Here is a 15,748-nt window from a genome sequence, read left to right as displayed (position 1 = left end):
GGTCATGTAAGTATGGAGCTTGTCCCATGTAACTCCCTGGTCAAGAGAAATTAAAGAAGGCATGAAGAAACCATAGTACACGGGTCATGCAATAGTAGCCAAAATTATGGATTTCAATAGCTAAACCTATAAATTTTCAAAATTTCCAAGTCAAAAACCTACAAATTCAAACTCCCTAAAAGCCTTAAATTCATTCCAACATTCCAAAACATAAACCAAACACATATACACAACTCTAGGGCCTAAAACAACTTGAAATCATACTTGATTCCCACATACATTAATCAAAAACTCAAATCCTAGGTTTTTCCCCAAACCCAACATAACTTATATAAGGATTCCCTCAAATCCATCAAGGGGAACTAGTCATTTAAGGCCCATAACACTTAAACATGCCTAAACTAACACTAAAAATATGCAATTTCAACACAAATCACAAAACCTAACCCTAACATGCGTAAACTTCCCAAATCTCATCTTAAAAACAATTTTACATGAAATTCAAGTTATAAAAACCTAATTTCTCATAAACATACTCGGAGCTACCTTTTAAATCAAAAAAAAGGAAAGTTATCTATTTTCTTATAGCTTGGAGGTGAGAGAACTAAAGAACCAAAGCTTGAATCTACTCTCCAAAACATCTAAGTGGAAGAATCCACCTCTAAACTTTAAAAAAGCCAAGGAAATCTCCTCAAAATCCTCTTTGAATGCTCTAGCAATTGAGATAGAGAAAAAAAGAGAAAAACCCAAGTTTTTTGCAGAAACACAAGCTTTAATTCCTTTTATACCCTTGTCAGACAATGGAATTTTGGCTGCCAAAAGCCATGCTTTCAGTTGCCTAAGTCCATTTTGTCCAAAAAGGATATTTAAACCAGAAAAGGGACTTTGGCTGTCGAAAGTCCATCCTTCAGCTGTTGAAGTTCCTTCTGCCCAAAACATACACTTAAAAACTTTTAGGGATGAAAACATTTAAAACATTTTCATTTTTAAATATATTTTGAACACCTCAAACACACATATATACCATCTACCACCATTCCCTTCATTCGCAAAATCTTTGAATTTGCCAGAATATTCCATCTATGACAAAAATTTTGACGTCAAGAAATAATGGGTGTTATACATTCAACATGTCCTGAGCAACTATAATATAAAATTTAAAAATGTAGATTTGAAGGAAGCATTGTAAAAGGCCTATAAGTGGCATAAATTAATTCATAATTATTGAATTAAAGTATACGGTGAAATTCTTAATATATTAATAATTTTGTAGCAAATCAAAATCAAATAAGGAAGTTTAGCCAGTTGAAGAATAATATATGTGAAGTACACTAAAAAATATATGAATGGGCAATGAAAATTAATCTTCAGAAATGGACTCGATCACATGACGGGGGCAAACGGTACGGCTCAATGACAACCGTTATAATTAAGTATGTGAATGGCATGTTAAAGGGATTCGGGGCTTTACCATTAACAGCGATGGTAAAGAAAATTTTGTACAATGCGTTCATTATTTTGACACATGTTGCATTATGTACCGAGAGCAACAGCAAATGGACCATGTCTACACAGAGTTATGCGGTCAGATCCTTTGTGAAAAATGAAATTATGGCAATTGGCCATTGAGTAACAAAATTTGACAGCATGGTGATGGTTTGTGAAATTCGCATCGGAAAATCAGCCATAAACAAGTTTTTGAACTTATTGAAAGGACGTGCACTTGTGGCAAGTTTTAGGAGATGAGAATCCCTTTTTCACGTGCCATAGTAGCATTTTTATCAAGAGCCATTAGTTATGATCAATTCATTGACAGTTATAATAGTTTGGACTGAACCCTTAAATGCTATGAATATATGTTCCGTCCTATGGATGGTTCAGACTATTGGCCTCAAGCGGATGGAAAGCCTCTCATTCTAGACAAGGCAAGGGTTAGGAAAAAAAGGTCACCTGAAGTCAACCAGAATTCATAATGGGATGGACTGGCGGGTTATATCATAAGCTTAGGCATTTCTTCTCAAATTAACTGCTCATGGAGTGGAAAATCCGGGCATAATAAACAAACATATCAAAGATAAATTAATACTTATATATAATTATATTGTTTTGCATTGTTAGATTTTTTTTTTTTTATTGTCCATTTTCGTTAATTGCTCAACAGTTGTAAGCAATTGTATGATAAGTTTCTCATTAATATGTAACAGGGATAAAATGGACCGCGGCAACTTGCGGAAATTGTCGTATTGAAAGAAATAAAATATATATCATATGTTAGTCATTCCATTGATGTAGTTGATAATTATACTGATCCAAAGGAAACCATTAGGCATGGGGAAAAAAGACTTTTAGTTATTTACTTAATTACTCATTGGTCAACTAAGGTTCCGCCAATCATATATTTATTGGACAACATTCAAAGAATTTGGAAAGTTTGGGCATGTAACTTTATCTGTTGAACTTGATTAGGGAAGACTATAGGAAATACGATGGGAGATGAAAGCATATTGTACTCGTCATAATTTACCTGTACATAAAGTAAGGTTAGCTGAATTATCTCGGAATTAAAATAAGGATATTCAGAGAGTTATAGCAAACCTTCAACTTGAGATTAAGAAAATGCATAATCATCTGGAACAATATCACACGCACATTAATCCATTTCAAAATATATGAAATAGTGAGGGTGTGCAAGATACTGTTGCAATAGTTAATTCAGAACCTGAGATACTAGATTTTAGTGATATTATTGACGATAATGACTTTGTTATATGCCTTGCTCACTGTTTACCCCCGTGCTGTTAGTGAAAAACAATTGAATGTATTTGTATTGTTTTAAATAAGACACGTGATATTGAAGAACCACTGATCTAAAATGTTTGATTTTTTTTCAAGGGAAATATCTATGTTATCGTCATTAAAAATTCATTATGTATAAGTATGCTTGTTCTTTCATTATTATTATATTATATTATATTATTATTTGTCACTTAGCTAATATGTAAGTTAACAAAATTTCTTTCGTTTTCATTTTGCAAGTGCAGCATTTAGACTACACAGGAGAGACTATAATCAACCAAGTCCATTAGACCAATTCCCATTGGAACAGCATCGCAGTCATAGATAAGAGGCTCTATGGTATGAAACAATAGATGATAGCACTTGCGAAGAGATGGAGCTTAGAGATGCACATATTTGTGGTGCCTAAGGGGAATGCACCGTCAAACTACAAGTATAGGGTTGCTTTTAGGGTTACCGATTGACGGTGAGACAATTGGCAAATTCTCACATTAACATTGAAAACGTATGTGAGGAAATATGAGAGTAGAACTTATAGGAGACATAATGAGGGGAAACACTTACTTTAACATGACTATCTCAGAAGTTCGCACATCTGCCGGTCGATGCTAATAAGATTACTGTTCCGCGTGAACTTGATGCACTTGTCGCTACTTGCTGATCTACAAAGAGCTGGTGCATGCAGTTGGGGTAGAGAATGCCTTGTAGACTTACAAATCTTTGACGTTCCACTAATCCACTTTTGAAATAATTGGCGGTGCATTACATCTCTTACAGATTTAGGCATGGGATCGATCCCAACAATCGCTCCTACTATTGCTGATAGAGCGCCACATGCAGATGCACTACTTGCTACTCAGTATGTACGTCTAACTTATTATTTTGTATAGTTTTGTCACTTGTCACATTAATTAAAATTTGACTATGTGAACTTGCATGTGGAGTAATGCATAATAAATTACTAAGGTAATAACTCATGTTGTAGCATAAATCAAATACAAGTTCGATAGGATGAGCCTTAATCAGGTAAAAATAATTTAGCTTTAAAAATTATTGTATGTAATTGTCGATTCATATCTCTAATCTATTGTCATACATGTTTTTCCATCCTCTCAATTTTAGATAATCTTTCAACCATATTCAGATGAGGAGATATACTAAACTCCCATATTATTGTATACAAGGAGAGCGCATATGAAGATCTGTGGTGTAACTATTATTTTATGTTGTCATATTGTAGAGCGGCACCAACCAGACATGATCACACATCAATTTGGTCTACAATGACCCATACCACGTGACCCCATACAATAGGATGAACTTCATTTAATGTTGTTGTTACTAGACTCGGATACTAATTAGGTCGTAGCACATGCAAGTTGGATCAATTTATGGGGTTGTCACGGACAGAGGGTTATATCAGGTAGGTCCACATCACAACCACTCCATTACCATTCACAGTATGTAGAGTGGCATAAGGGCATCATCTATGCACAGATGGATATCGCTTAGAGGCCTCATGGTAGGTGCAATGGTAATATTCATATTATTAATTTTTTTCATTCACACTGAATTTATATTATATAAAGATAACCATATGTTGTAATAAATTTGCTTATAGGAGGACAGGGTTAAGCACTTACATATTAAGTATGCACAGCTTGAGGGACCAGTGGCAAAGGGCAGAAGGCAAACTACAAAATCCATGTATTATGCTATGGAAGAAGAAAGGCGGTTTACACAAAAACCACCTCCACACCTAGCTCTGCCAGCAGAGCCCATCACCAAGAGAGGTGCCCATCCCTTCCACTATCCCTAAAATATATCCATTGCTACCGTCAATAGTATACCACACATTTGGCACATATACTGAACTAGGTATATTGTCCTCTACTCCAAATGTTGTGAATGACTTACATATGCAATTCACTGGTTAGACACCTGAACCTTCCATGCCTTTTCAATCTGTTTCCTTGATGCCATGGGGATTTGATTAGACTTTCGAAATAGTTCGCATGGGAATGTCTTAATGCTTTTTAGACGCTCTACACTCCATGAAACCTAGAGATGCAATGTTCTAACCATTTCCAAGCATTATGTAGATATTCCCTCAAGTTCTAGAATTAATCTATTTTTTGGGATATTTCTGAGATTCTTTCTAGTCCCTAATGCTCCGACATTTGATCAATCCCTTTGAATCATGGATTGTTCACTGTGCACGATGATTTTGTTTTGCCAAGTCAAATTGGAGATGCATCAAGACTGAGATCATGTTCACTAGATCTTAGCTGAGGAATAAACAGATATACCTGGTTAAAGTGCTGTGGAACCATCATTCAGGCTAAGAAGCTACTTGGAAACCTGAAGAGGACATGAGGAGACAGCACCCATAGCTGTTCAGAGACTGATGCTAGGTAAAATTTCGAGACGAAATTTATTTTAAGGGGATAAGAATTGTAACACCTCTGTGTTCGGTAATGCGTTCTACTGTTCCGGTGACCAGTGTTGTCCGGACAACTAGGATGCCTAGAACTACATTTAAAAGTTAGTGAGGAGATATAAAATAATGAAAATATAAGAAAGGAAAATACAAGAAAAACAAAAGAAAAATAATAGCAATTAAATGTAACCAAGTTAAACGAGCCAGCACCGCAGCTGTAACACCCCGAACCTCCGAGTTATGAATAGTACCATTTTTGATCCGTGACTAATACTATTCAAAGACACCTTGAGGACCAAAAATAAATATAAAATTAATTGAGATAGACACAATAAAAATTCTAGTGAACAAAAAAACTAAGGACTCATCGAGTATTATAAAAAGAAGGATTATGACCCGATGAGGGGCATTTTGGTCAATTCACCTCAAGAGTTGACTTTTGACCAAAATGTCAATTAAATTAAATGAAATTAATGAATTGAATTATGGGGTAAAAATTGAAGAAAAATTCAAGTAAAAAAATATGTAAGGGAAAATTTAAGAAATGAAAACTTAAACTTTCATTTCCATTATGACAAAATTAAAATGAAAGACTTATGGGCTTTTGATAGTTAAATTTAATTATTTAATTAAAAGGAAAAATTAAGTGTAAATGTAAAAAAAAAAAAAGGAATAAAAATTTAAGTTTAATTATCCTTATGACACAATTAAAATTTATAAATTTAATAAGCTAATTTTGGGGATATATATATATATATATATATATATATATATATATATAAGAAGACAAATGTCTTCTTCATTTCTTTTCTTTTTTTCATAAGAGGCCACCACCCTCTCCTCTCTCTTCCTCTCTCTCTCTCTTTTTCTCTTATTCTTCCACTTCTTCCCCTCATTGATTTCCCCTTCCAAGTTTTAATTCCCTTAAATTCCCTTCATAAATTCCATAGCCCACTAAAAGAAAACATCAAAGAGATCTTTGATTGAGAGATTAAAAGCAAGGAGAATAAGAATTGGAAGAAAAGTGAAGTTGGAAAGAAATCAACAAGAGGTAATTTTCTTTTCATGTTAGATTAGTTGTATAAGCTTGGAATGAAGTTAATTTATGATAAAATTTCAAAAGAAAATGAAAGAAAACATATATGGAACCTAAACTAGGGTTTTGGCCAAATGGGAGAAAAATTAGGGTTTTGAGCATTAGGGTTTAGAGACCAAAAATGTAAAGAAGTGCTAAATGATGTCTTTGACATAGTTTAAGGAAAGAAATGGCCATTTGTGACCTAATTAAGTGTGTTAGAAGTGTTTAAATCAAAGCCAAATTCGGATTGGGTATGAAGCATGACCAAGAGTCAACTTTGAGGGACCAAAAATGAAATTTTACAAGTCCAATTGGTATGGGACCAATTGGGACTGAAAATAGGTACTAAATGACATAATTTTCATTTAGGAAGTATGCTCAAAAAGTGACCAAAACCTAGTGAACAAACTGACCAAACTTGAAAAACTGCAGTATGAACAGTACACATGAACAGTAATCATGTTTGGGTCATAACTCGAGCTAGGCAGGTCAAAATGACCTGAAATTTTACCAGTAGTTAGATAAGATATAGACCTAAAAATTTCATGAAGAACACAAACCCAAATTATTCCATTAACCTAATCAAATTTTTGAGCAAAGTTGAGTTACTGAATCTGCAAAACTGCAGAATTGCCATATGAGCAGTAAAGTTTCAATGGCTATAACTCTCTCTAGAAAACTCCGATTTAGGTGATTCTTGAACCGATGGAAACCTAAAACATAGTAAAATATTTCATATGAAGAATGTTAGGCCAAATTATGAACTTAACTCAATCAAATTGCGAAACGAAGTCGGGTCACCGAATCTGCCAGAATCTGGGCACCTAAAATTGACCAAATAAACAGTAAACTTTGCAAGGCTATAACTCTCTCTAGAAAACTCCGATTTAGGCGATTCTTAAACTGATGGAAACCTAAGACATAGTAGAACATTTCATATAAAGAATATTAGACCAAATTATGGACTTAACTTGGTCAAATTGCTGAACAAAGTTGAATCTATAAATCTGCCAGAACAAAATCTGCAGCATGAACAGTGACGTGAACAGTAATGGTGTTTTGGGTATAACTTGAGCTACACAGCTCTGAATCAGGCGATTCAAAAAGAAAAATAAATTTAACACCTAAATGAACAATTTTCATGAAGAACATCTCACCAAATTATGATCGAAACTAGGTAAAAATTGGGTTCAAAGATTGGGGCACCAAGCTGTCCCAAAACCAAAATATTCTAAAATTTTCAAAGCTAACTTAGGATGCATTAGACATGCATATAATGAGTTCTTGGCAGCAATTGAGATTGGTATTGAGGTATTCTATTTGTGTAATTTTAGTAGAAAAAGAAGTTGGAATGGACAAGGAGAAGTAGGTAACAATAAAGGAGAGCATTGAAGGTTTGTGCACAAATAACCTTTTTCTTTGTTTTAGCTTCGTAAATTGATTTGAATAAGTTTATTTGAATGAGTTTGATTTGAAATGAGTTTATTTTGAATGAGGTATGTTTTTCTTTTATATTTGAGGAATTTGTGTGTTGCCACCCCTTTTATGGGTTTTATGATGATTTGAATATGCTATTGTTTTGCAAACGTGATTATTGATTTAGAAACTCTTGAAAGTTGTTTTGAAACCACAGTTAGCATAACAGTCCCTTCGGAACTCCCCAGTAGTAACGGCTACTTGGGGTTTTATAATTGATATTGATTATGTCTCCCATTAATAATGGTTTGTGGGGTAAGACTACATGAGTACTCATTAGCTAGCTAGCCCTTCCCTCATTAATAACGGTTAGTGAGGTTGAGATTGCTTTGTCGTGGTGTACAACACGGCACTGATCGTGAAATTTTGTGTCATGGCCTGAACTGTGTGTTGATGTTGGCAACACTAATGCTTTGTGAATTGTGATTTATGAAGTATGATTTCTCATTTGCAATGTTATTCAAATAAATGGCTCTTATGAACTTAGAACTCTTGTGAAGTTTTCATGCTTAAGAAAAATGTGATTTATTATGCTTTGACAAATTGTGTTTTACCTTAAGTTTTAAAGTTATTAGTTGTGCACCACTGAGTGATATACTCAGCGATAGCTTCTTTATGCTGTCGCAGGTAAGGGAAAGGAGAAGGCTGCCGAGTGAGAGACTTGAAAGCAGCATTTTGGTTTTATTTGTGGGTATTTACGTTAGGTATACCCTTGTGATTCGTTTGGATGTATTTTGCACCTATATGTATGGATGTACAGATATTGAGCAGTTTGTATTTAAAAGCATTGCATTGCTATCTCATTTTGAGTTTGTAACTATTTTGTATTTTACTTTGAGACTTACGAAAATGTAACTTTTGTAATATTTAGTCTATCATTATTTCCAATGAATGTTTACATGGAATTTTAACTATTCTCATGCAGTTTTCCACAAAAGAATTGATAAGATAAAAAGTTATGGTTTGTTTTAAAATCCTTTGTAGCATAACTAATGGGTTATCTGTAGGTGGAGTTTGGTAATTCATTAGGTATGCTACGGGAACATGTCGTGCCTTATAAGGGATAGGGTGTGACATGTTTTAGTGGTATCAGAGCTTTGGTTTTTATACAAGTTTTGAAATTGCATATTTGAAAATTTTTGATAAGTACAACTGCTCAATTGTCATTATTGATACATATAGTGCATTACATCATAAATATGGACTAATGGAAGGAAATCTCCTTGTGTTGGTTGCTCAGGGAGTAGAATTCCTTGTGATTCAATATGGAAGAGGGGGATCACACAGTAGAGCAATCAGTAGCAGCTGAGGTACAAGGGGAAGCCCCAGCTCCTCAGAATGCCAGTGGATCGACTGCACCAATCCCACCCATGCAGTTTCCTGCTCAGTTTGCTCAGCAGATGGCTGCACTATTTCAACAAATGGCTGGCAATATACCAGTCCAAGCTCCTGTACAAGCACCTCCAGTGCAACCACCATCCCCAGCCAGACAATATGACAAGTTAATGAAGTATGGAGCAATAGAGTTCAAGGGTACAGTGGACCCATTGGAAGCTGAGCAATGGTTAGAACGGATGGAGAGGGTCTTCAAGAAATTGCACTGCACAGATGAGTTGAAGTTTGAATATTCAATTTCCTTGCTGCATGGAGATGCATATGAGTGGTGGAAGACCATTCCCCACGCTTTTGGCGCTTGATCTTGACATGGGATGACTTTCTAAGGGAGTTTAGACAGAAGTATGTTCCTGATACCTATGTGGATATGAAGCTACAGGTGTTTCTTAGTTTGAAGCAAGGGAACAAGACTGTAGCCGAGTATGAGAGAGACTTTTCTCGCCTCAGCCACTATGCTGGAAGCCTACTCACTACTAGTAGAGACAGATGCAAACGGTTTGAGGCCGATTTGAGGCCTAGTTTGAGTTCTACATGACAAATTCTCTGGGTTGATATCACAGGCCCTTGAATTGGAAAGGATAGAACTGGAAGGGGCATTTGAGAAGGTAATCACTGAAAAAGAGAAGAGCAGTAAGCCTACAGGTCAAAGTCCAAGTAACAATTCGGGTAAGAGGAAGAGCTTTGGGGGACCAAGTAATGAGGATCTAGTAGGGAAGATTCTCAAGGCGAGAGGCCACCTAGATCCGCAACAGAGATCTAGGGGTTCCTTTCCTACCCGTGCTTGTGAAACTTGTGGCAAGACTCATGGAGGAGTATGTTATAAGGCCATAGGAGCACATTACAAGCTGTGGTGGAAGTGGGCATTTTGCTAGAGATTGCAATAGTGCAGATCTGGACCGCCTACTACCACTCGGGGATCTGTTCAGGTTACGCTTCTAGAGGACAACGGACAACTAGTAGAGGCGAGGCAGGGCGGGGGTAGAGGTAACACTTACAGCGGCGAGGCACGATGAGCCAACCGAGGCAGTGGTGCACGGTCGAGTGTACACCATGTGCCAGAGGGATAAAGCTGAGACATCAGATATTGTGGCTGGTACTTTCTCCACTTTTGATAGAGATGCATATGTGTTGTTTGACCCTGGTTCTACACATTCTTATGCTAGTGCCAGTATTGCATGCTCTATTGTTATTCCTTGTGTGAAATTGGATTATGATGTGCTAGTGACTAGTCCTTTAAGACAAAAGGTTAGGGTGAACAAATTATATAAGGATTGTCCTTTGGTGATCCAAGGACATACATTCCTGTCAGACTTAATTGACATGCCCTTCCGAGATTATGATATCATCTTGGGCATGGATTGGTTAGCCAGGCATCACGCCATGATCAATTGTAGACTGAAGACAGTCACTTTTGGTCTTCCCGAGTATGCAGACATAGTGATACACGGGGAGAGACAGTTATTGCCATCCAATATCATTTCAGCTACACTTGCTAGAAAGATGATTAGAAAGGGATGTGAAGCTTATCTAGCTCATGTGATAGACACCCAGGTGGGGAGTCCAGATCTTAAAGATATTCCTACAGTATGGGATTTTCCAAATGTCTTTCTGGAAGAATTATCGGGATTGCCTCCAGAAAGAGAGGTGCAGTTTGAAATTGAGACTATGCCTGGTGAGGAGCCAATCTCCATTACTCCTTATAGGATGGCACCTGCTGAGTTGAAAGAGTTGAAGGTACAATTGCAGGAATTGTTAGATAAGGGTTTCATCCGCCCTAGCGTGTCACCTTGAGGAGCACCAGTATTATTTATGAAGAAGAAGGATGGTACTCTCCGCCTATGCATAGACTACAGACAGTTGAATAAGGTGACCATAAAGAATAGATATCCTCTGCCACGGATCGATGATTTATTTGATCAGTTGAAGGATGCAACTGTATTTTCCAAAATTGACTTGAGATCGAGCTACTACCAGTTGAGGGTGCAGGAGCAAAGTATTCCTAAAACTGCCTTTAGGACTCGGTATGGCCACTATGAGTTCTTGGTAATGCCATTTGGGTTGACTAATGCTCCAGCTGCTTTTATGGGCCTAATGAACACTATCTTCAAGCCATATTTGGACCAGTTCGTTGTGGTGTTCATTGATGATATTTTGGTGTACTCAAAGAATGCAGAGAAACACGACAAGCACTTGAGGATAGTATTGCAGACCTTGAGGGAGAAGCAGTTGTATGCCAAACTGTCAAAATGTGAGTTTTGGCTAAAGGAGATTTCATTTTTGGGGCATATTGTATCTGCAGAAGGTATCCAGGTGAATCCTAGCAAAGTAGAAGCCATTCTCAATTGGAAGCCACCTAGAAATGTCACGGAAGTTAGGAGTTTCCTTGGTTTAGCTGGGTATTATCGAAGGTTTGTGAAGGGATTCTCCATACTAGCATCTCCACTGACCAAGCTACTTAGGAAGGATGTAAAATTTCAGTGGACTGATCGATGCCAGGAAAGTTTTGATGAGTTAAAGAGGCATTTAACTGAAGCTCCAGTCTTAACCTTGCCCACTTTGGGTAAGGAGTATACCATATACAGTGATGCTTCTCATAACGGATTAGGTTGTGTGTTGATGCAAGATAGAAACGTCATTGCCTATGCTTCATGCCAGCTTAAACCGCATGAGAGGAATTATCCTACACATGACTTGGAGCTAGCAGCCATTGTCTTTGCCTTGAAGATCTGGAGACATTACTTGTATAGGGAGAGATGTTATATATACACAGATCATAAAAGTTTGAAGTACTTGGGCACACAAAAGGAGTTAAATTTGAGGCAAAGGAGATGGTTAGAGCTGATAAAAGATTATGATTGTTTGATAGACTATCAGCCTGGAAAAGCTAATGTTGTAGCTGATGCTTTAAATCGCAAGACTATAGCTGGTTTGAGGGTTTCTCCTTTGTCCATGGTGCATGAATTAAGGGCATTGCATGCTAATTTGGAGATTAATGAAGATGGGCAGATGGTAGCTACTTGGCAAGTGAAGCCAATGCTGGCAGAACAAATTAAAGCAGTTGCACAGAAGGATGATAAGTATGTGAAGTTGATGGAAGAGGCTCGGGATAGCAAGAAACCAGAATTATCAGTAAATGATGAGAGCTTGTTGTTATATAAGGGCAGAATGTGCATTCCTGAGAATGTTGAACTGAGGCATACCATTTTAAAGGAAGCACATGATTCACCTTTTGCAATGCACCCTGGTGGAACCAAAATGTATAGAAGTGTGAAAGAGCACTATTGGTGGAGAGGAATGAAGAAAGACATTGCATAATATGTTGCCAAATGCCTAACTTGTCAGCAAGTAAAGCGAACACCAAGTGCTGCGAGGTTGCTCTGACCATTGCCAATTCCCGAGTGGAAATGGAAAAGAATCACTATGGATTTCGTGGTTGGACTTCCACGTACACAAAAGAAACATGATGCAGTTTGGTTATTGTTGATAGATTGACCAAGTCTGCACACTTTTGCCGATGAAAATGGATTCTGACCTAGAAAGATTGGCCAAACTGTACATTGATGATGTTGTGAGGTTACATGGAGTGCCAGTGTCTATTGTGTCGGACAGAGACCCAAGGTTTACTTCTAGATTCTGGGGTAGTCTCCAAAAAACCTTAGGAACTAGATTGAACTTCAGTACAGCATTCCATCCACAAACAAACGGCCAATCCGAAAGGATCATTCAGATTTTGGAGGATATGCTTCGGGCTTGTGTGATTGAGTTTGAAGGGAGTTAGGACACACACTTGCCTTTAATTGAATTTGGCTACAACAACAGTTATCAGTCAAGCATCGGAATGCCTCCATACGAAGCACTTTATGGCAGGAAGTGTAGAACTCCCTTGTGTTGGGATGAAGTGGGCGAGAGGCAGTTGATTGGTCCAGAATTAGTGCAACAGACAGAAGAAAAGGTTAAGCTCATTAGAGACAGACTCAAAGTTGCAACGGATAGACAGAAGTCCTACATTGACCTAAAGAGAAGAGATATTCGGTATAGCATGGGTGACAAGGTGTTCTTAAAAGTTTCCCCATGGAAGAGGATCATGAGGTTTGGTAGAAAGGGGAAACTAAGTCCTCGCTTCATTGGGCCGTATGAGGTTCTGGAAAGAGTGGGTCCATTGGCATATAGACTTGCATTGCCTCCGGAGTTGGAAAAGATATACAATATCTTCCATGTCTCCATGTTGAGGAGGTACAGATCAGACCCCTCTCACATTTTGCCAATAGAGGAGATTGAGGTGAATCCAGACCTGACATATGATGAAGAGCCCATAAAGATCGTGGCACATGAGGTGAAGCAGCTGAGGAACAAACAGATACCTCTAGTCAAAGTGCTGTGGAACCATCATTCAGGCCAGGAGGCTACATGGGAGCGTGAGGAGGACATGAGGAGACAGCACCCACAGCTATTCAGAGACTGAGACCAGGTAAATTTCGAGGACGAAATTCATTTTTAAGGAGGGGAGAATTGTAACACCCCGAACCTCCGAGTTATAATAGTATCATTTTTGGTCCGTGACTAATACTATTCAAAAACACCTTGAGGACAAAAAATAAATAGAAAATTAATTGAGATAGACACAATAAAAATTCTAGTGAACAAAAAAACTAAGGACTCATCGAGTATTATAAAAAGAAGGATTATGACCCGATGAGGGGCATTTTGGTCAATTCACCTCAAGAGTTGACTTTTGACCAAAATGTCAATTAAATTAAATGAAATTAATGAATTGAATTATGGGGTAAAAATTGAAGAAAAATTCAAGTAAAAAAATATGTAAGGGAAAATTTAAGAAATGAAAACTTAAACTTTCATTTCCATTATGACAAAATTAAAATGAAAGACTTATGGGCTTTTGATAGTTAAATTTAATTATTTAATTAAAAGGAAAAATTAAGTGTAAATGTAAAAAAAAAAAAAAAAAGGGAATAAAAATTTAAGTTTAATTATCCTTATAACACAATTAAAATTTATAAATTTAATAAGCTAATTTTGGGGATATATATATATATATATATATATATATATATATATATAAGAAGACAAATGTCTTCTTCATTTCTTTTTTTTTTTTCATAAGAGGCCACCACCCTCTCCTCTCTCTTCCTCTCTCTCTCTCTTTTTCTCTTCTTCTTCCACTTCTTCCCCTCATTGATTTCCCCTCCCAAGTTTTAATTCTCTTAAATTCCCTTCATAAATTCCATAGTCCACTAAAAGAAAACATCAAAGAGATCTTTGATTGAGAGATTAAAAGCAAGGAGAACAAGAATGGGAAGAAAAGTGAAGTTGGAAAGAAATCAACAAGAGATAATTTTCTTTTCATGTTAGATTAGTTGTATAAGCTTGGAATGAAGTTAATTTAAGATGAAATTTCATAAGAAAATGAAAGAAAACATATATGGAACCTAAACTAGGGTTTTGGCCAAATGGGAGAAAAATTAGGATTTTGAGCATTAGGGTTTAGAGACCAAAAATGTAAAGAAGTGATAAATGATGTCTTTGAAATAGTTTAATAAAAGAAATGGCCATTTGTGACCTAATTAAGTGTGTTAGAAGTGTTTAAATCAAAGCTAAATTCGGATTGGGTATGAAGCATGACCAAAAGTCAACTTTGAGGGACCAAAAATGAAATTTTACAAGTCCAATTGGTATGGGACCAATTGGGACTGAAAATGGGCACTAAATGACATAATTTTCATTTAGGAAGCATGCCCAAAAAGTGACCAAAACCTAGTGAACAAACTGACCAAACTTGAAAAACTGTAGTATGAATAGTACACATGAACAGTAATCGGGTTTGGGTCATAACTCGAGCTACGCAGGTCAAAATAACCTGAAATTTTACCAGTAGTTAGATGAGATATAGACCTAAAAATTTCATGAAGAACACAAACCCAAAATATGCCATTAACCCAATCAAATTACTGAGCAAAGTTGAGTTACTGAATCTGCAAAACTGCAGAATTGCCATATGAGCAGTAAAGTTTCAATGGCTATAACTCTCTCTAGAAAACTCCGACTTAGGTGATTCTTGAACCGATGGAAACCTAAGACATATTAAAATATTTCATATGAAGAATGTTAGGCCAAATTATGAACTTAACTCAATCAAATTGAGAAACGAAGTTGGGTCACCGAATCTACCAGAATCTGGGCACCTAAAATTGACCAAATGAACAGTAAACTTTGCAAGGCTATAACTCTCTCTAGAAACTCCGATTTAGGCGATTCTTAAACTGATGGAAACCTAAGACATAGTAGAACATTTCATATGAAGAACATTAGACCAAATTATGGACTTAACTTGGTCAAATTGCTGAACGAAGTTGGATCGATAAATCTGCCAGAACAAAATCTGCAGCATGAGCGATGGCGTGAGCGATAATGGTGTTTTAGGCATAACTTGAGCTACACAGCTCTGAATTAGGCGATTCAAAAAGGAAAATAAAGTTAAGACCTAAATGAACAATTTTTATGAAGAACATCTCACCAAATTATGATCGAAACTAGGTAAAAATTGG

Source organism: Hevea brasiliensis, chromosome 3 (assembly GCF_030052815.1).
Source record: "Hevea brasiliensis isolate MT/VB/25A 57/8 chromosome 3, ASM3005281v1, whole genome shotgun sequence".
Lineage (NCBI taxonomy): Eukaryota > Viridiplantae > Streptophyta > Magnoliopsida > Malpighiales > Euphorbiaceae > Hevea > Hevea brasiliensis.
Note: the sequence above shows the minus strand (reverse complement) of the source record.